Raw genomic sequence first — 23315 nt, forward strand, 5'->3', positions numbered from 1 at the left:
CATATCAGCCACCACAGGAGAAGCCACCATTGAGTTACTTTGACCCCCGCACCCAGGAAGAGGAGAGAGGCACCACAGCACATATTCTGGCATCATATCAGCCACCACAGGAGAAGCCACCATTGAGTTACTTTGACCCCTGCACCCAGGAAGAGGAGAGAGGCCCCACAGCACATATTCTGGCATCATACTAACCACCACAGGAGAAGCCACCATTGAGTTACTTTGACCCCTGCACCCAGGAAGAGGAGAGAGGCCCCACAGCACATATTCTGGCATCATATCAGCCACCACAGGAGAAGCCACCATTGAGTTACTTTGACCCCCGCACCCAGGAAGAGGAGAGAGGCCCCACAGCACATATTCTGGCATCATATCAGCCACCACAGGAGAAGCCACCATTGAGTTACTTTGACCCCCGCACCCAGGAAGAGGAGAGAGGCACCACAGCACATATTCTGGCATCATATCAGCCACCACAGGAGAAGCCACCATTGAGTTACTTTGACCCCTGCACCCAGGAAGAGGAGAGAGGCCCCACAGCACATATTCTGGCATCATACTAACCACCACAGGAGAAGCCACCATTGAGTTACTTTGACCCCTGCACCCAGGAAGAGGAGAGAGGCCCCACAGCACATATTCTGGCATCATATCAGCCACCACAGGAGAAGCCACCATTGAGTTACTTTGACCCCCGCACCCAGGAAGAGGAGAGAGGCCCCACAGCACATATTCTGGCATCATATCAGCCACCACAGGAGAAGCCACCATTGAGTTACTTTGACCCCCGCACCCAGGAAGAGGAGAGAGGCACCACAGCACATATTCTGGCATCATATCAGCCACCACAGGAGAAGCCACCATTGAGTTACTTTGACCCCCGCACCCAGGAAGAGGAGAGAGGCACCACAGCACATATTCAGGCATCATATCACACACCACAGGAGAAGGCCTCTTTCAGTGATTTAGGCCTTTGGACCCAGACAGAGGAGAGAGGCACCACAGCACATATTCTGGCATCATATCAGCCACCACAGGAGAAGCCACCATTGAGTTACTTTGACCCCTGCACCCAGGAAGAGGAGAGAGGCCCCACAGCACATATTCTGGCATCATATCAGCCACCACAGGAGAAGCCACCATTGAGTTACTTTGACCCCTGCACCCAGGAAGAGGAGAGAGGCCCCACAGCACATATTCTGGCATCATATCAGCCACCACAGGAGAAGCCACCATTTAGTTACTTTGACCCCTGCACCCAGGAAGAGGAGAGAGGCACCACAGCACATATTCTGGCATCATATCAGCCACCACAGGAGAAGCCACCATTTAGTTACTTTGACCCCTTCACCCAAACAGAGGAGAGAGGTTCCACATCAGAGAATCAGGCATCATATTAACCACCACAGGAGTAGGCCACAATTTAGTTTATTTGACCCCTGCACCCAGGAAGAGGAGAGAGGCCCCACAGCACATATTCTGGCATCATATCACACACCACAGGAGAAGGCCTCTTTCAGTGATTTAGGCCTTTGGACCCAGACAGAGGAGAGAGGTCAGAGATTAGCTTCATATCCCCCAGCACAGCAGAAGACCGCTTTATTTGACTTAGGCCTCAGCACCCAGACAGAAGACAGAGGTAGCATGGCAGAGGTTATGGCTTCATGTCACCCGTTAGTTTAACCGGCCACTTTCATCTGGTTAGGCCCCGGCGCCCAGACAGAGAAGAGTTTCATTCAACTGTGGGTTTCATAAAATTTGTATCAAATAAAGAAGTGGCCCGTAGCACAACAAGACATGTTTTAGGCAGTTAATAAGGACTACTCTGCACAAGGGAGGGACAGGTCCTGTGGGATCCATGCCTGGTTCATCTTTATGAAGGTCAGCTTGTCCACGTTGGCTGTGGACAGGCGGCTGCGCTTGTCAGTAATGACGCCCCCTGCCGTGCTGAATACGCGTTCAGATAAAACGCTGGCCGCCGGGCAGGAAAGCACCTCCAAGGCATAACATGCTAACTCTGGCCACGTGGACAATTTCGAAACCCAGTAGTTGAATGGGGCCGAACCATCCGTCAGGATGTGGAGGGGTGTGCAGACATACTGTTCAACCATGTTAGTGAAATGCTGCCTCCTGCTAACACGTTCCGTATCAGGTGTCGGTGCAGATAGCTGTGGCGTGGAGACAAAACTTTTCCACATTTCTGCCATGCTAACCCTGCCCTCAGATGAGCTGGCCGTGACACAGCTGCGTTGGCGACCTCTTGCCACTCCTCTGCCTTCACCTTCCACCTGTTCCCCTGTGACATGTGGGAATGCTCTCAAGAGCGCCTCTATCAGCGTGCGCTTGTACTCGCGCATCTTACGGTCGCGCTCCAGTTCAGGAATTAAAGTGGGCACATTGTCTTTATACCGGGGATCCAGCAGGGTGGCCACCCAGTAGTCTGCACACGTTAAAACGTGGGCAACTCTGCTGTCGTTACGCAGGCATTGGAGCATATATTCGCTCATGTGGGCCAGGCTACCCATGGGTAAGGACAAGCTGTCCTCTGTGGGAGGCGTATCGTCATCGTCCACCGTATCCCCCCAGCCACGCACCAGTGATGGGCCTGGGCTGCCACCCCGCTGTGAACTTGCGTCATCCTCGTCCCCCTCCACCTCCTCCTCCTCATCCTCCTCGTCCTCCAGTACAGTGCCTTGGCTGGCGACTTGTGAACCTGTCCTCTGCTGCTTAAACAAACCTCCCTCTGAGCCACTTCGAACAGACTGGCCCGAAAGTGTTAGAAACGAGCCCTCATCCTCCTCCTCCTCCTCCACCTGGGCCACCTCCTCTAACATCATTGCCCTAAGTGTTTTCTCAAGGAGACATAGAAGTGGTATTGTAACGCTGATAACAGTGTCATCGCCACTGGCCATGTTGGTGGAGTACTCGAAACAGCGCAGCAGGGCACACAGGTCTCGCATGGAGGCCCAATCATTGGTGGTGAAGTGGTGCTGTTCGGCAGTACGACTGACGCGAGCGTGCTACAGCTGAAACTCCACTATGGCCTGCTGCTGCTCGCACAGTCTCTCCAGCATGTGCAAGGTGGAGTTCCACCGGGTGGGCACGTCGCAATTGAGGCGGTGAGCGGGAAGGCCGAAGTTCCGCTGTAGCGCAGACAGGCGAGCAGCGGCAGGATGTGAACGGCGGAAGCGCGCACAGACGGCCCGCACTTTATGCAGCAGCTCTGACATGTTGGGGTAGTGGTGAATGAACCTCTGCACCACCAAGTTCAGCACATGCGCCAGGCAAGGGATGTGCGTCAAACCGGCTAGTCCCAGAGCTGCCACGAGATTTCGCCCATTATCGCATACCACCAGGCCTGGCTTGAGGCCCACCGGCAGAAACCACTCGTCGGTCTGTTGTTCAATACCCCGCCACAACTCCTTTGCGCTGTGGGGCCTGTCCCCCAAACATATGAGTTTCAGAATGGCCTGCTGACGTTTACCCCGGGCTGTGCTGAAGTTGGTGGTGAAGGTGTGTGGCTGACCGGATGAGCTGGTGGAAGCAGTGGAGGAGGAAGCCGAGTAGGAGGAGGAGGCTACAGGAGGCAGAGAATGATGCCCTGCGATCCTAGGGGGCGGAAGGACGTGCGCCAAGGAACTGTCCGCCGGGGGCCCAGCCGCCACTACATTCATCCAGTGTGCAGTTAGTGAGATATAGCGTCCCTGGCTGTGCTTACTGGTCCACGTATCTGTGGTTAGGTGGACCTTGCCACAAATGGCGTTGCGCAGTGCACACTTGATTTTATCGGACACTTGCATGTGCAGGGAAGGCACGGCTGTCTTGGAGAAGTAGTGGCGGCTGGGAACCACATACTGCGGGACAGCCATGGCCATCAGCTGTTTGAAGCTGTCTGTGTCCACCAGCCGGAATGACAGCATTTCAAAGGCCAGCAGTTTAGAAATGCTGGCGTTCAGGCCAAGGGCTCGAGGGTGACTCGGGGGGAATTTGCGCTTCCTCTCTAAGGTTTGAGATATTGAGAGCTGAACGCTGCTGTGTGATATAGTGGAGACGCTAGTTGACGGTGGCGGTGGTGGTGGTGTCGGTGGCACATCCTCTGTTTGCTGCTCGGCAGGTGGCAACATTCCTCTCGAGGCGGAAGCCGAGGCAGCAGCGGTAGAGGGAGCAGGGGGAGCCTCAGCGAGTGCCTGGTTTTTAAGGTGTGTACCCCACTGCAGTTCATGCTTTGCATGTAGATGCCTGGTCATGCAGGTTGTGCTGAGGTTCAGAACGTTAATGCCTCGCCTCAGGCTCTGATGGCAGAGCGTGCAAGTCACTCGGGTCTTGTCGGTAGGACATTGTTTAAAGAAGTGCCATGCCAGGGAACTCTTTGAAGCTGCCTTTGTGGGGCTGGGTCCCTGTTGGCGATGTCCAGTAGCAGGCGAACTCTGGGGGCGGCGGCTCGTCTGCTTTGGCCCCCTGCTCCCTCTTTGGCTTCGCTGTTGTCTCGGTCTCACCACTACCTCTTCCTCTGAACTGTGAAAGTCATCGCCACGACCTTCAGTCCATGTGGGGTCTAAGACCTCATCGTCCTCTGCATCGTCTTCCACCCAGTCTCCCTCCCTGACCTCCTCCTGTTCAGTCTGCACACTGCAAAAAGACGCGGCAGTGGGCACCTGTGTTTCGTCATCATCAGAGAGTCGGTGACTCTGCTGTGGTGGTATTCCCATGTCCTCTTCATCTGGAGACATAAGTGGTTGTGCGTCAGTGCATGGTATGTCTTCCTCCACTGGGGAAGGGCTAGGTGGACGCCCCTGGGAAACCCTGGAAGCAGAGTCTTAAAACAGAAGAACAGACTGCTGCATAACTTGTGGCTCAGACCGTTTCCCTGATATGCTTGGGGGTGATGTGACAGACTGATGGGCTTGGTTTTCAGGTGCCACCTGTGCGCTTTCCGCAGAAGACTGGGTGGAAGACCATGTGGTGAACGTGCTGGAAGCACTGTCGGCCACCCAATCGATTAATGCCTGTACCTGCTCAGGCCTTACCATCCTAAGAGCGGCATTGGGCCCCACGAGATATTGCGGTACATTCTGCCGGCTAGTTGAGGGAGTTCGTTCCCTACTGTGTGCGCCTGGGGCCGAACGGCCACGTCCTCTACCAGCAACAGAGGCTCCACGGACACCACCACGACCGCGTCCTCGTCCCTTAATAGTATTTTTCTTCATTGTTGCGATTCAACTCGCACCACAATGAAATATATTATTTTTTATAAGCAAAATCCCCTCACTGGAATACTTTCAGTCTTTTGACTGTATGGATTACAGATGGAATGACTGTTATATGTGAGTACCGCTTTCTTTGACAGATTCTAGTATGGGTACATATATGTTTTCCCAACCCCAGCACATTAGTTTGCTAATTCCAGATGTATGAAACGCAGGCCTAACTGTATCTAGTATATTGAACGCCAGATAAACTAACTTGGCCTTTTTTAAATAAAAAAAATTCCCTCACTGGAATACTTTCAGTCTTTTGACTGTATGGATTACAGATGGAATGACTGTTATATGTGAGTACCGCTTTCTTTGACAGATTCTAGTATGGGTACATATATGTTTTCCCAACCCCAGCACATTAGTTTGCTAATTCCAGATGTATGAAACGCAGGCCTAACTGTATCTAGTATATTGAACGCCAGATAAACTAACTTGGCCTTTTTTAAATAAAAAAAATTCCCTCACTGGAATACTTTCAGTCTTTTGACTGTATGGATTACAGATGGAATGACTGTTATATGTGAGTACCGCTTTCTTTGACAGATTCTAGTATGGGTACATATATGTTTTCCCAACCCCAGCACATTAGTTTGCTAATTCCAGATGTATGAAACGCAGGCCTAACTGTATCTAGTATATTGAACGCCAGATAAACTAACTTGGCCTTTTTTAAATAAAAAAAATTCCCTCACTGGAATACTTTCAGTCTTTTGACTGTATGGATTACAGATGGAATGACTGTTATATGTGAGTACCGCTTTCTTTGACAGATTCTAGTATGGGTACATATATGTTTTCCCAACCCCAGCACATTAGTTTGCTAATTCCAGATGTATGAAACGCAGGCCTAACTGTATCTAGTATATTGAACGCCAGATAAACTAACTTGGCCTTTTTTAAATAAAAAAAATTCCCTCACTGGAATACTTTCAGTCTTTTGACTGTATGGATTACAGATGGAATGACTGTTATATGTGAGTACCGCTTTCTTTGACAGATTCTAGTATGGGTACATATATGTTTTCCCAACCCCAGCACATTAGTTTGCTAATTCCAGATGTATGAAACGCAGGCCTAACTGTATCTAGTATATTGAACGCCAGATAAACTAACTTGGCCTTTTTTAAATAAAAAAAATTCCCTCACTGGAATACTTTCAGTCTTTTGACTGTATGGATTACAGATGGAATGACTGTTATATGTGAGTACCGCTTTCTTTGACAGATTCTAGTATGGGTACATATATGTTTTCCCAACCCCAGCACATTAGTTTGCTAATTCCAGATGTATGAAACGCAGGCCTAACTGTATCTAGTATATTGAACGCCAGATAAACTAACTTGGCCTTTTTTAAATAAAAAAAATTCCCTCACTGGAATACTTTCAGTCTTTTGACTGTATGGATTACAGATGGAATGACTGTTATATGTGAGTACCGCTTTCTTTGACAGATTCTAGTATGGGTACATATATGTTTTCCCAACCCCAGCACATTAGTTTGCTAATTCCAGATGTATGAAACGCAGGCCTAACTGTATCTAGTATATTGAACGCCAGATAAACTAACTTGGCCTTTTTTAAATAAAAAAAATTCCCTCACTGGAATACTTTCAGTCTTTTGACTGTATGGATTACAGATGGAATGACTGTTATATGTGAGTACCGCTTTCTTTGACAGATTCTAGTATGGGTACATATATGTTTTCCCAACCCCAGCACATTAGTTTGCTAATTCCAGATGTATGAAACGCAGGCCTAACTGTATCTAGTATATTGAACGCCAGATAAACTAACTTGGCCTTTTTTAAATAAAAAAAAAATTCCCTCACTGGAATACTTTCAGTCTTTTGACTGTATGGATTACAGATGGAATGACTGTTATATGTGAGTACCGCTTTCTTTGACAGATTCTAGTATGGGTACATATATGTTTTCCCAACCCCAGCACATTAGTTTGCTAATTCCAGATGTATGAAACGCAGGCCTAACTGTATCTAGTATATTGAACGCCAGATAAACTAACTTGGCCTTTTTTAAATAAAAAAAATTCCCTCACTGGAATACTTTCAGTCTTTTGACTGTATGGATTACAGATGGAATGACTGTTATATGTGAGTACCGCTTTCTTTGACAGATTCTAGTATGGGTACATATATGTTTTCCCAACCCCAGCACATTAGTTTGCTAATTCCAGATGTATGAAACGCAGGCCTAACTGTATCTAGTATATTGAACGCCAGATAAACTAACTTGGCCTTTTTTAAATAAAAAAAATTCCCTCACTGGAATACTTTCAGTCTTTTGACTGTATGGATTACAGATGGAATGACTGTTATATGTGAGTACCGCTTTCTTTGACAGATTCTAGTATGGGTACATATATGTTTTCCCAACCCCAGCACATTAGTTTGCTAATTCCAGATGTATGAAACGCAGGCCTAACTGTATCTAGTATATTGAACGCCAGATAAACTAACTTGGCCTTTTTTAAATAAAAAAAATTCCCTCACTGGAATACTTTCAGTCTTTTGACTGTATGGATTACAGATGGAATGACTGTTATATGTGAGTACCGCTTTCTTTGACAGATTCTAGTATGGGTACATATATGTTTTCCCAACCCCAGCACATTAGTTTGCTAATTCCAGATGTATGAAACGCAGGCCTAACTGTATCTAGTATATTGAACGCCAGATAAACTAACTTGGCCTTTTTTAAATAAAAAAAAAATTCCCTCACTGGAATACTTTCAGTCTTTTGACTGTATGGATTACAGATGGAATGACTGTTATATGTGAGTACCGCTTTCTTTGACAGATTCTAGTATGGGTACATATATGTTTTCCCAACCCCAGCACATTAGTTTGCTAATTCCAGATGTATGAAACGCAGGCCTAACTGTATCTAGTATATTGAACGCCAGATAAACTAACTTGGCCTTTTTTAAATAAAAAAAATTCCCTCACTGGAATACTTTCAGTCTTTTGACTGTATGGATTACAGATGGAATGACTGTTATATGTGAGTACCGCTTTCTTTGACAGATTCTAGTATGGGTACATATATGTTTTCCCAACCCCAGCACATTAGTTTGCTAATTCCAGATGTATGAAACGCAGGCCTAACTGTATCTAGTATATTGAACGCCAGATAAACTAACTTGGCCTTTTTTAAATAAAAAAAATTCCCTCACTGGAATACTTTCAGTCTTTTGACTGTATGGATTACAGATGGAATGACTGTTATATGTGAGTACCGCTTTCTTTGACAGATTCTAGTATGGGTACATATATGTTTTCCCAACCCCAGCACATTAGTTTGCTAATTCCAGATGTATGAAACGCAGGCCTAACTGTATCTAGTATATTGAACGCCAGATAAACTAACTTGGCCTTTTTTAAATAAAAAAAAAATTCCCTCACTGGAATACTTTCAGTCTTTTGACTGTATGGATTACAGATGGAATGACTGTTATATGTGAGTACCGCTTTCTTTGACAGATTCTAGTATGGGTACATATATGTTTTCCCAACCCCAGCACATTAGTTTGCTAATTCCAGATGTATGAAACGCAGGCCTAACTGTATCTAGTATATTGAACGCCAGATAAACTAACTTGGCCTTTTTTAAATAAAAAAAATTCCCTCACTGGAATACTTTCAGTCTTTTGACTGTATGGATTACAGATGGAATGACTGTTATATGTGAGTACCGCTTTCTTTGACAGATTCTAGTATGGGTACATATATGTTTTCCCAACCCCAGCACATTAGTTTGCTAATTCCAGATGTATGAAACGCAGGCCTAACTGTATCTAGTATATTGAACGCCAGATAAACTAACTTGGCCTTTTTTAAATAAAAAAAATTCCCTCACTGGAATACTTTCAGTCTTTTGACTGTATGGATTACAGATGGAATGACTGTTATATGTGAGTACCGCTTTCTTTGACAGATTCTAGTATGGGTACATATATGTTTTCCCAACCCCAGCACATTAGTTTGCTAATTCCAGATGTATGAAACGCAGGCCTAACTGTATCTAGTATATTGAACGCCAGATAAACTAACTTGGCCTTTTTTAAATAAAAAAAAATTCCCTCACTGGAATACTTTCAGTCTTTTGACTGTATGGATTACAGATGGAATGACTGTTATATGTGAGTACCGCTTTCTTTGACAGATTCTAGTATGGGTACATATATGTTTTCCCAACCCCAGCACATTAGTTTGCTAATTCCAGATGTATGAAACGCAGGCCTAACTGTATCTAGTATATTGAACGCCAGATAAACTAACTTGGCCTTTTTTAAATAAAAAAAATTCCCTCACTGGAATACTTTCAGTCTTTTGACTGTATGGATTACAGATGGAATGACTGTTATATGTGAGTACCGCTTTCTTTGACAGATTCTAGTATGGGTACATATATGTTTTCCCAACCCCAGCACATTAGTTTGCTAATTCCAGATGTATGAAACGCAGGCCTAACTGTATCTAGTATATTGAACGCCAGATAAACTAACTTGGCCTTTTTTAAATAAAAAAAATCCCCTCACTGGAATACTTTCAGTCTTTTGACTGTATGGATTACAGATGGAATGACTGTTATATGTGAGTACCGCTTTCTTTGACAGATTCTAGTATGGGTACATATATGTTTTCCCAACCCCAGCACATTAGTTTGCTAATTCCAGATGTATGAAACGCAGGCCTAACTGTATCTAGTATATTGAACGCCAGATAAACTAACTTGGCCTTTTTTAAATAAAAAAAATTCCCTCACTGGAATACTTTCAGTCTTTTGACTGTATGGATTACAGATGGAATGACTGTTATATGTGAGTACCGCTTTCTTTGACAGATTCTAGTATGGGTACATATATGTTTTCCCAACCCCAGCACATTAGTTTGCTAATTCCAGATGTATGAAACGCAGGCCTAACTGTATCTAGTATATTGAACGCCAGATAAACTAACTTGGCCTTTTTTAAATAAAAAAAATTCCCTCACTGGAATACTTTCAGTCTTTTGACTGTATGGATTACAGATGGAATGACTGTTATATGTGAGTACCGCTTTCTTTGACAGATTCTAGTATGGGTACATATATGTTTTCCCAACCCCAGCACATTAGTTTGCTAATTCCAGATGTATGAAACGCAGGCCTAACTGTATCTAGTATATTGAACGCCAGATAAACTAACTTGGCCTTTTTTAAATAAAAAAAAAATTCCCTCACTGGAATACTTTCAGTCTTTTGACTGTATGGATTACAGATGGAATGACTGTTATATGTGAGTACCGCTTTCTTTGACAGATTCTAGTATGGGTACATATATGTTTTCCCAACCCCAGCACATTAGTTTGCTAATTCCAGATGTATGAAACGCAGGCCTAACTGTATCTAGTATATTGAACGCCAGATAAACTAACTTGGCCTTTTTTAAATAAAAAAAAAATTCCCTCACTGGAATACTTTCAGTCTTTTGACTGTATGGATTACAGATGGAATGACTGTTATATGTGAGTACCGCTTTCTTTGACAGATTCTAGTATGGGTACATATATGTTTTCCCAACCCCAGCACATTAGTTTGCTAATTCCAGATGTATGAAACGCAGGCCTAACTGTATCTAGTATATTGAACGCCAGATAAACTAACTTGGCCTTTTGTAAATAAAAAAAATTCCCTCACTGGAATACTTTCAGTCTTTTGACTGTATGGATTACAGATGGAATGACTGTTATATGTGAGTACCGCTTTCTTTGACAGATTCTAGTATGGGTACATATATGTTTTCCCAACCCCAGCACATTAGTTTGCTAATTCCAGATGTATGAAACGCAGGCCTAACTGTATCTAGTATATTGAACGCCAGATAAACTAACTTGGCCTTTTTTAAATAAAAAAAATTCCCTCACTGGAATACTTTCAGTCTTTTGACTGTATGGATTACAGATGGAATGACTGTTATATGTGAGTACCGCTTTCTTTGACAGATTCTAGTATGGGTACATATATGTTTTCCCAACCCCAGCACATTAGTTTGCTAATTCCAGATGTATGAAACGCAGGCCTAACTGTATCTAGTATATTGAACGCCAGATAAACTAACTTGGCCTTTTTTAAATAAAAAAAATTCCCTCACTGGAATACTTTCAGTCTTTTGACTGTATGGATTACAGATGGAATGACTGTTATATGTGAGTACCGCTTTCTTTGACAGATTCTAGTATGGGTACATATATGTTTTCCCAACCCCAGCACATTAGTTTGCTAATTCCAGATGTATGAAACGCAGGCCTAACTGTATCTAGTATATTGAACGCCAGATAAACTAACTTGGCCTTTTTTAAATAAAAAAAAAATTCCCTCACTGGAATACTTTCAGTCTTTTGACTGTATGGATTACAGATGGAATGACTGTTATATGTGAGTACCGCTTTCTTTGACAGATTCTAGTATGGGTACATATATGTTTTCCCAACCCCAGCACATTAGTTTGCTAATTCCAGATGTATGAAACGCAGGCCTAACTGTATCTAGTATATTGAACGCCAGATAAACTAACTTGGCCTTTTTTAAATAAAAAAAATTCCCTCACTGGAATACTTTCAGTCTTTTGACTGTATGGATTACAGATGGAATGACTGTTATATGTGAGTACCGCTTTCTTTGACAGATTCTAGTATGGGTACATATATGTTTTCCCAACCCCAGCACATTAGTTTGCTAATTCCAGATGTATGAAACGCAGGCCTAACTGTATCTAGTATATTGAACGCCAGATAAACTAACTTGGCCTTTTTTAAATAAAAAAAATTCCCTCACTGGAATACTTTCAGTCTTTTGACTGTATGGATTACAGATGGAATGACTGTTATATGTGAGTACCGCTTTCTTTGACAGATTCTAGTATGGGTACATATATGTTTTCCCAACTCCAGCACATTAGTTTGCTAATTCCAGATGTATGAAACGCAGGCCTAACTGTATCTAGTATATTGAACGCCAGATAAACTAACTTGGCCTTTTTTAAATAAAAAAAAAATTCCCTCACTGGAATACTTTCAGTCTTTTGACTGTATGGATTACAGATGGAATGACTGTTATATGTGAGTACCGCTTTCTTTGACAGATTCTAGTATGGGTACATATATGTTTTCCCAACCCCAGCACATTAGTTTGCTAATTCCAGATGTATGAAACGCAGGCCTAACTGTATCTAGTATATTGAACGCCAGATAAACTAACTTGGCCTTTTTTAAATAAAAAAAATTCCCTCACTGGAATACTTTCAGTCTTTTGACTGTATGGATTACAGATGGAATGACTGTTATATGTGAGTACCGCTTTCTTTGACAGATTCTAGTATGGGTACATATATGTTTTCCCAACCCCAGCACATTAGTTTGCTAATTCCAGATGTATGAAACGCAGGCCTAACTGTATCTAGTATATTGAACGCCAGATAAACTAACTTGGCCTTTTTTAAATAAAAAAAATTCCCTCACTGGAATACTTTCAGTCTTTTGACTGTATGGATTACAGATGGAATGACTGTTATATGTGAGTACCGCTTTCTTTGACAGATTCTAGTATGGGTACATATATGTTTTCCCAACCCCAGCACATTAGTTTGCTAATTCCAGATGTATGAAACGCAGGCCTAACTGTATCTAGTATATTGAACGCCAGATAAACTAACTTGGCCTTTTTTAAATAAAAAAAAAATTCCCTCACTGGAATACTTTCAGTCTTTTGACTGTATGGATTACAGATGGAATGACTGTTATATGTGAGTACCGCTTTCTTTGACAGATTCTAGTATGGGTACATATATGTTTTCCCAACCCCAGCACATTAGTTTGCTAATTCCAGATGTATGAAACGCAGGCCTAACTGTATCTAGTATATTGAACGCCAGATAAACTAACTTGGCCTTTTTTAAATAAAAAAAATTCCCTCACTGGAATACTTTCAGTCTTTTGACTGTATGGATTACAGATGGAATGACTGTTATATGTGAGTACCGCTTTCTTTGACAGATTCTAGTATGGGTACATATATGTTTTCCCAACCCCAGCACATTAGTTTGCTAATTCCAGATGTATGAAACGCAGGCCTAACTGTATCTAGTATATTGAACGCCAGATAAACTAACTTGGCCTTTTTTAAATAAAAAAAATTCCCTCACTGGAATACTTTCAGTCTTTTGACTGTATGGATTACAGATGGAATGACTGTTATATGTGAGTACCGCTTTCTTTGACAGATTCTAGTATGGGTACATATATGTTTTCCCAACCCCAGCACATTAGTTTGCTAATTCCAGATGTATGAAACGCAGGCCTAACTGTATCTAGTATATTGAACGCCAGATAAACTAACTTGGCCTTTTTTAAATAAAAAAAAAATTCCCTCACTGGAATACTTTCAGTCTTTTGACTGTATGGATTACAGATGGAATGACTGTTATATGTGAGTACCGCTTTCTTTGACAGATTCTAGTATGGGTACATATATGTTTTCCCAACCCCAGCACATTAGTTTGCTAATTCCAGATGTATGAAACGCAGGCCTAACTGTATCTAGTATATTGAACGCCAGATAAACTAACTTGGCCTTTTTTAAATAAAAAAAATTCCCTCACTGGAATACTTTCAGTCTTTTGACTGTATGGATTACAGATGGAATGACTGTTATATGTGAGTACCGCTTTCTTTGACAGATTCTAGTATGGGTACATATATGTTTTCCCAACCCCAGCACATTAGTTTGCTAATTCCAGATGTATGAAACGCAGGCCTAACTGTATCTAGTATATTGAACGCCAGATAAACTAACTTGGCCTTTTTTAAATAAAAAAAAAATTCCCTCACTGGAATACTTTATGGCTTTTCACTGTATGGATTACAGGTGGACTGGTATTAGTAGGGGTGACACAAGCACACCCAAGTCCCTGATGTAGGATTTCTATGGCACAGACCACTATTACAAGTGATTAATGGACGTTGGGAGAGATTGTGCTGCAGCACTAGTCCCAAGATGGCCGCCGCCTATCAGCCCAGTAACATGTGCCACAAAATGGTCTGCACAACCTTTAAAAAAAATAGCCTTGGACTGTGCTGCTAAATCGCTATTGGTCTGAATCCCAGGTGTAGATGTCTGACTTGTTTGGAGCTTTGGAATGCACACTGTGGCAGCTTCTGCTGCAGCACTACAAGTCGCAAAATGTCGGCCGGCGGTCAGCCCAGGTACATGTGGATGGAAAAATCACTCTGGCCACTCTAAAAATAGCCAATCCCTATCAAAAAAGCAGCTCAGCTGCAGTTGTTCAGATGAATCACAGGTGGAGGAGAGAAATTTGCTTCCAGTTATTCAATTATCCCTGCCTATTCTCGCCCTAGCATCAGCTGCGTCTAACCCTGTTCTATTCACATCGGGAGTGAGCACATCCCGACGTGCGCACAAGCTTATAAGAGGCTGAGTCACATGCTGCACTTGGCCAATCACAGCCTTGCCAATAGTAGGCATGGCTGCGATGGCATCTTAGGGCAAGTAGTATGATGCATGTTGATTGGCTGCTTTGCAGCCTTTCAAAATGCGCCAAAATACATGCCGAACGACGAACCCGAACCCGAACTTTTACGAAAAAGTTCGGGTTCGGGTCCGTGTCACGAACACCCCAAAATTCGGTACGGACCCGAACTATGCTCTAACTGTTCGCTCAACACTACACACTAGGTAAATGTATTGGCGGCCTGGGCCCCAGGCGGAGAGCTGTTTGGCGCACGTCCTTCTGCCGCCAAGGATCGCAGGGCAACATTCTTTGCCTCCTGTTGCCTCCTCCTCCTACTCGGCTTCCTCCTCCTCTTCTTCCACCTGCTCATCCAGTCAGCCACACACCTTCACCACCAACTTCAGCACAGCCCGGGGTAAACGTCAGCAGGCCATTCTGAAACTCATATGTTTGGGGGACAGGCCCCACACCGCACAGGAGTTGTGGCGGGGTATAGAACAACAGACCGACGAGTGGTTGCTGCCGGTGAGCCTCAAGCCCGGCCTGGTGGTGTGCGATAATGGGCGAAATCTCGTTGCAGCTCTGGGACTAGCCGGTTTGACGCATATCCTTTGCCTGGCTCATGTGCTGAATTTGGTGGTGCAGAAGTTCATTCACAACTACCCCGACATGTCAGAGCTGCTGCATAAAGTGCGGGCCGTCTGTGCGCGCTTCCGGTGTTCACATCCTGCTGCTGCTTGCCTGTCTGCGCTACAGCGTAACTTCGGCCTTCCCGCTCACCGCCTCATATGCGACGTGCCCACCAGGTGGAACTCCACCTTGCACATGCTGGACAGACTGTGCGAGCAGCAGCAGTCCATAGTGGAGTTTCAGCTGCAGAACGCACGGGTCAGTCGCACTGCGGAACAGCACCACTTCACCACCAATGACTGGGCCTCCATGCGAGACCTGTGTGCCCTGTTGCGCTGTTTCGAGTACTCCACCAACATGGCCAGTGGCGATGACGCCGTTATCAGCGTTACAATACCACTTCTATGTCTCCTTGAGAAAACACTTAGGGCGATGATGGAAGAGGAGGTGGCCCAGGAGGAGGAGGAGGAAGAGGGGTCATTTTTAGCACTTTCAGGCCAGTCTCTTCGAAGTGACTCAGAGGGAGGTTTTTGCAACAGCAGAGGCCAGGTACAAATGTGGCCAGACAGGGCCCACTACTGGAGGACGAGGAGGACGAGGAGGAGGTGGAGGAGGATGAGGATGAAGCATGTTCACAGCGGGGTGGCACCCAACGCAGCTCGGGCCCATCACTGGTGCGTGGCTGGGGGGAAACGAAGGGCGATGACGATACGCCTCCCACAGAGGACAGCTTGTCCTTACCTCTGGGCAGCCTGGCACACATGAGCGACTACATGCTGCAGTGCCTGCGCAATGACAGCAGAGTTGCCCACATTTTAATGTGTGCGGAGTACGGGGTTGCCACCCTGCTGGATCCCCGGTACAAAGACAATGTGCCCACCTTACTTCCTGCACTGGAGCGTGATAAGAAGATGCGCGAGTACAAGCGCACATTGGTAGACGCGCTACTGAGAGCATTCCCAAATGTCACAGGGGAACAAGTGGAAGCCCAAGGCGAAGGCAGAGGAGGAGTAAGAGGTCGCCAACGCAGCTGTGTCACGGCCAGCTCCTCTGAAGGCAGGGTTAGCATGGCAGAGATGTGGAAAAGTTTTGTCACCACGCCACAGCTAACTGCACCACCACCTGATACGGAACGTGTTAGCAGGAGGCAACATTTCACTAACATGGTGGAACAGTACCTGTGCACACCCCTCCACGTACTGACTGATGGTTCGGCCCCATTCAACTTCTGGGTCTCCGAATTGTCCACGTGGCCAGAGCTAGTCTTTTATGCCTTGGAGGTGCTGGCCTGCCCGGCGGCCAGCGTTTTGTCTGAACGTGTATTCAGCACGGCAGGGGGCGTCAATACAGATTAACGCAGCCGCCTGTCTACAGTCAATGTGGACAAGCTGACGTTCATAAAAATGAACCAAGCATGGATCCCACAGGACCTGTCCATCCCTTGTGCAGATTAGACATTTATAACTACCTCCCCTTAACCATATATTATTGTACTCCAGGGCACTTCCTCATTCAATCATTTTTTTATTTTCATTTTACCATTATATTGCGGGGCAACCCAAAGTTGAATAACCCTCTCCTCTGCCTGGGTGCCGGGGCCTAAAAATATCTGACAGTGGCCTGTTCCAGTGTTGGGTGACATGAAGCATGATTCTCTGCTATGACATGAAGCCTGAATCTCTGCTATGAGACCTCTCTCCTCTGTCTGGGTGCCGGGGCCTAAAAATATCTGACAGTGGCCTGTTCCAGTGTGGGGTGACATGAAGCATGATTCTCTGCTATGACATGAAGCCTGATTCTCTGCTATGGGACCTCTCTCCTCTGACTGGGTGCCGGGGCCTAAAAATATCTGACAATGACCTGTTCCAGTGTTGGGTGACATGAAGCCTGTTTCTCTGCTATGACATGAAGCCTGATTCTCTGCTATGGGACCTCTCCCCTCTGTCTGGGTGCCGGGGCCTAAAAATATCTGACAATGGCCTGTTCCAGTGGTGGGTGACATGAAGCCTGATTCTCTGCTATGGGACCACTCTCCTCTGTCTGGGTGTCGGGGCCTAAATATCTGACTATGGCCTGTTCCAGTGTTGGGTGATGTGAAGCCTGATTCTCTGCTATGACATGAAGCCTGATTCTCTGCTATGACTTGAAGCCTGATTCTCTGCTATGACATGAAGCCTGATTCTCTGCTATGGGACCTCTCTCCTCTGTCTGGGTGTCGGGGCCTAAATATCTGACAATGGCCTGTTCCAGTGGTGGGTGACGTGAAGCCTGATTCTCTGCTATGCCATGAAGCCTGATTCTCTGCTATGGGACCTCTCTCCTCTGTCTGGGTGCCGGGGCCTAAATATCTGACAATGGCCTGTTCCAGTGGTGGGTGACGTGAAGCCTGATTCTCTGCTATGACATGAAGCCTGATTCTCTGCTATGACTTGAAGCCTGATTCTCTGCTATGACATGAAGCCTGATTCTCTGCTATGGGACCTCTCTCCTCTGTCTGGGTGCCGGGGCCTAAAAATATCTGACAATGGCCTGTTCCAGTGGTGGGTGACATGAAGCCTGATTCTTTGCTATGGGACCTCTCTCCTCTGTCTGGGTGCCGGGGCCTAAATATCTGACAATGGCCTGTTTCAGTGGTGGGTGACGTGAAGCCTGATTCTCTGCTATGACATGAAGCCTGATTCTCTGCTATGACATGAAGCCTGATTCTTTGCTATGGGACCTCTCTCCTCTGTCTGGGTGCCGGGGCCTAAAAATCTGACAATGGCCTGTTCCAGTGGTGGGTGACGTGAAGCCTGATTCTCTGCTATGACATGAAACCTGATTCTCTGCTATGACATGAAGCCTGATTCTCTGCTATGGGACCTCTCTCCTCTGTCTGGGTGTCGGGGCCTAAATATCTGACTATGGCCTGTTCCAGTGTTGGGTGATGTGAAGCCTGATTCTCTGCTATGACATGAAGCCTGATTCTCTGCTATGACTTGAAGCCTGATTCTCTGCTATGACATGAAGCCTGATTCTCTGCTATGGGACCTCTCTCCTCTGTCTGGGTGTCGGGGCCTAAATATCTGACAATGGCCTGTTCCAGTGGTGGGTGACGTGAAGCCTGATTCTCTGCTATGCCATGAAGCCTGATTCTCTGCTATGGGACCTCTCTCCTCTGTCTGGGTGCCGGGGCCTAAATATCTGACAATGGCCTGTTCCAGTGGTGGGTGACGTGAAGCCTGATTCTCTGCTATGACATGAAGCCTGATTCTCTGCTATGACTTGAAGCCTGATTCTCTGCTATGACATGAAGCCTGATTCTCTGCTATGGGACCTCTCTCCTCTGTCTGGGTGCCGGGGCCTAAAAATATCTGACAATGGCCTGTTCCAGTGGTGGGTGACATGAAGCCTGATTCTTTGCTATGGGACCTCTCTCCTCTGTCTGGGTGCCGGGGCCTAAATATCTGACAATGGCCTGTTTCAGTGGTGGGTGACATGAAGCCTGATTCTCTGCTATGACATGAAGCCTGATTCTCTGCTATGACAGGAAGCCTGATTCTCTGCTATGACTTGAAGCCTGATTCTCTGCTATGACATGAAGCCTGATTCTCTGCTATGGGACCTCTCTCCTCTGTCTGGGTGTCGGGGCCTAAATATCTGACAATGGCCTGTTCCAGTGGTGGGTGACGTGAAGCCTGATTCTCTGCTATGCCATGAAGCCTGATTCTCTGCTATGGGACCTCTCTCCTCTATCTGGGTGCCGGGGCCTAAATATCTGACAATGGCCTGTTCCAGTGGTGGGTGACGTGAAGCCTGATTCTCTGCTATGACATGATGCCTGATTCTCTGCTATGACTTGAAGCCTGATTCTCTGCTATGACATGAAGCCTGATTCTCTGCTATGGGACCTCTCTCCTCTGTCTGGGTCCCGGGGCCTAAAAATATCTGACAATGGCCTGTTCCAGTGGTGGGTGAAGGCAAATGTGACTCCATGTTGTCTTCTCTATGATGTACAGAATTGTTATAATATCTCACCTATGCACTTCACATCTTACCCCCCTGTGAGTTAGATTCACTTATCTGTCTCAGGACAGATTCTGGGAATCTCCCAGAATTAGAACAAATGTTCTAATTCACTCAGGGTCATTGGGCACAACAACGTACGTTCTTATATGTGACGTATTACATACCCATAAAAGGGATGTTCCAATTGTATCTGTATGGGCGTCAATGTTTATCATTTTATGATTGGTTTAACGCTGTTGTTGTGCAAACTTTTCTGTTGCCTATATGAGGCCAAGCAATAGCATAATAAAATCTGAGTGTTTCTCAGTGATTGCCTGTGTGCGTGTCTGTTATTGCCAACTGGGAAACATCTCTCCTGACGTCAGTGACATCAAACCAAGGTGGTCGTAGAGGTCCAGAAAGGCCAAATCCTTTCAGTTGGGGGCTCCGTTCCGGGATAGAGAAGGCCATCCTCGTGTCCGGTAAGAGAGACATCCCTTTTGTCCACTGCCGGGTACGAGGGCACTGGCCACATCTCTACCCGTGAGTTTTTATTATGTATCCGGGATACATTGTTAAGCCTTAAAAATAAACCCTGGGAGTTTATAATGAGTACTTGGAGTACTTTCATGAATAAGGCCGGCACTTGGAGTGCCACGCACGGAAAAAAATCTCCGGGAGATTTGTTTTGTGTCAGGGACACATCATAGGATCACATGATCCATTCCGTAAGTTGTGTGTCAGGGACACACTATAGATTCTCCGGGAGAATCTATTTACTTTATCTAACTGTCGACAGAGAATTTTTTTTGTACCAGAAGTACATGTAAGAGAACAGTCTCCGGGAGACTGACCTACCTTGGTTTGACGCATACCTATATTTAGAGTATAAGATACATAGAGTGATAAGATTAATCTGTTTGTGTGAGAGCTATTGTTCTGGTGGTAAGTGTAAGAACATATCTCCCTGTAATATTATTACTCTGTCATTTGATGCATTTTTTTTTACTGTGGGTGAAGGAAAATCTAAGTGTGAGTTTCCCCCTCCCAACCAGAGACTGAAGGCTGCAAAAAAACTGACAGCCAAGTTCTCCTTCCTAATCTCATGTTGATTGTAAAGCAGCACATTTTCTCATGGACCTCAGACAAAATACAAGACTTTGAGAAACATTTATATGAGAAGGAGGCAGCAGGATGCTTTGAGATCAGGAAGATTCAGACCTCCACACATAGTTGCAAACGTTTAGGAAAACCGTGAGTAGACAGCCGAGACATTTCTCAGTTGCTCTCAGCCATCTACTGCAGAAGCTGTCCGTTTCAGCGTGATAGACTTGAAAAATGCTTTCTTCTCTATTCCGGTTGATAAGTGGACCAGACTAATTTTGCTTTTTCCTTTGAGGGACATAAACTCACCTGGTGCAGGAGGATGCACCAGGGATATGCTGATTCACCTGTAGTGTACAGCATTGTCCTCCAAGCCAGTTTAAAACACTGGCACCCCCCCCAGGGTTCTGTGCTCTTGCAATACGTGGATTATTTGTTATTGTGTAGTATGTCAGAGGAGGCCAATGTAACAGATGGTTTATCTTTGTTGAAATGGTTGTCTGAATGTGGACACAAGGTGTTACGCAAGAAAATGCAATGGTGTAAAAAGCAAGTTGAATACTTGGGCTTTGTTCTCACAAAGGGAGAAAGGAGAATCAGCACAGAAAGATTCCAGTCTGGTAGCGGGCCTGGTCACCCTGTACACCAAGAAAGAAATGTTATCTTTCCTTGGTGTGATAAGATACTGCAGACAATGGATTCCAGATTGATCCTCCTATGACAATGTAATGAGACAAGCCACTCTGGCAGACATGCCAGATCTCATCAGGTGGTCTGAGGAAATGTTTAATGTATTTGATTATTTGAAATGTTCTTTTAAAGACAAGTCCAGGTGTGGGCCTCCCTGACTACAAACTCACATTCCACATATATGCTCGACAAAATTGTAAAACCATGGCGGGCGTGCTGACAAGTATCACGGAGGCAAGTTACGTCCTTGTGCTTTTTTCTCAAAGGTGGTTCTGGCATCCGTCCAAGGAATGCCGGCCTGTCTGAGATCTCTTGCAGCCTGTGCTGTGATGGTTGAGCTTGCAACTCCACTCACAATGGGACATGCGACTATCCTGTACACCACACATGATGTAGTAGGCCTTCTCAAAGGCATACACACACAGCACATGTCCGCACAGAGACTGTCTGGATATGAAATTCTACTCCTCAGCAATCCCTCCCTCCAAATCAAATATGCAACACACACCTCAGGTCCAGCACCTATCTTGAATGCCCTATTAGGACTTAAAGGACCTGAGGATCACTTGACAGAGGCACATGATTGTATACCCGCCATACAACATGAGATATCACCCCGCTCTGATTTACAATCTGTACCAGTAGAAGGGGGATCCTGATGTTTTTGTTGATGGATCCTGCAGCAGACCAAATGACAACACTTATCATGCAGGATATGCTATTGTTATGCTACACATATTGTCCTGGAAGCCAGACCCATCACATACCAATCTGCACAAGCAGCAGAATTAATTGCACTCACGAGAGCATGCATACTACATGAAGGCAAGCCAGTCACCATTTACACTGACAGCAGGTACACACATGAAGTGGTCTGGGACCACGGGGTCATTTGGCAAAGGAGACGATTCATTGCAGCTGACGGTAAGCACGTCTCACATTCACAACTTGTCATACAACTTTTAGAAGCCATAAGATTTCCCTGACAAATTGCAATTGTCCACTGCAGGGCGCATACTGGTGGTAAAGATCATGTGTCCCAAGGCAATGCCCTGGCAGACGCGGAGGCCAAGAAGGCTGCACTGATGGCCCTGGCCACATTGCAGATGGTAAAATTAGTACCTCCTTCACTTGAGTTAACTCAGATGCTTGTGGATCTCCAGTCCTCAGCTACTGACGATGAAATGGCCAATTGGTGTTATCCAATCTTGCAGAAGAATCCTAGGACAGGATTATTCTGCATAGAGGGGGAAACATGCATACCACAGCACAGCTCCGCTCTGTTCATTGCACATTTTCATGGAGTAGGACACAACAGCATTCAAACAACACACATGCTGCTAGCACAGAACTTTTATATTAAAGGCATTAAACAGTAAGTGTCAGATTATGTAGGAAGGTGTATCACATGTTTGAGGAACAACCCAAACACCAATGTAACCAGATTGATTAAAACCCTAAGTGAAATTAAGGAAAAAAGTTGCTTGTAAGTCTCCTTGTCTTCCACAGGAACCAACTCACCCATTCCAAGTGGGAGATATCGTGCTGGTAAAGAAATTAAAGAAAGGAAAATTTGCAGGAGATTTCACCTACGGACCACCGACTACAGTGGTAGCCGCGACCCGCACAGCTGTACTTACAGAAGAAGCACCTACTTGGATCCACGCCACCAGAGTAAAACTGCTAAAGGAGGCACCCCAAAAGGAGGTAATAACGGGGACAGACAGTCCTGACCTCAAAAAAGGACAAAAGGAGGTAATAACGGGGACAGACAGTCCTGACCTCGAAAAAGGACAAAGTAAGGTACTAACGGGAGCAGACAGCTCTGACCTCGAAAAAGGACAAAGTGAGGTACTAACGGGAGCAGACAGCTCTGACCTCCACCAGGATGCACTCCCTCAATTCTGGAAGATGGCACAGACTGGAGTGTGGGATTACTGACGATCCTAATGACTCTGCCGGAGGATAACAAACCTGAAGTTGCTATAACTCAGAAAGGTGGAATCACTACCTTCTGGTACAATTCCTCCAGTACTCACGTTGCAACTTACTCCTTCTGGCTATGCAGCATAATGAAGTGCAGTCCTTCCACGAGATGCGGCAACCACTATAAGAAT

At 45.3% G+C, this 23315-nt stretch overlaps 1 protein-coding gene across 1 annotated transcript in view; it reads right to left on the minus strand.

Annotated features, from left to right (window-relative positions):
• Window positions 1-23315, minus strand: part of MCHR2 (melanin concentrating hormone receptor 2) — a 346069-nt gene that overhangs the window by 88104 nt on the left and 234650 nt on the right. The gene's annotated exons all lie outside the window — the stretch shown is intronic.

This window comes from Bufo bufo, chromosome 4, assembly GCF_905171765.1.
Source record: "Bufo bufo chromosome 4, aBufBuf1.1, whole genome shotgun sequence".
Classification (NCBI taxonomy): domain Eukaryota; kingdom Metazoa; phylum Chordata; class Amphibia; order Anura; family Bufonidae; genus Bufo; species Bufo bufo.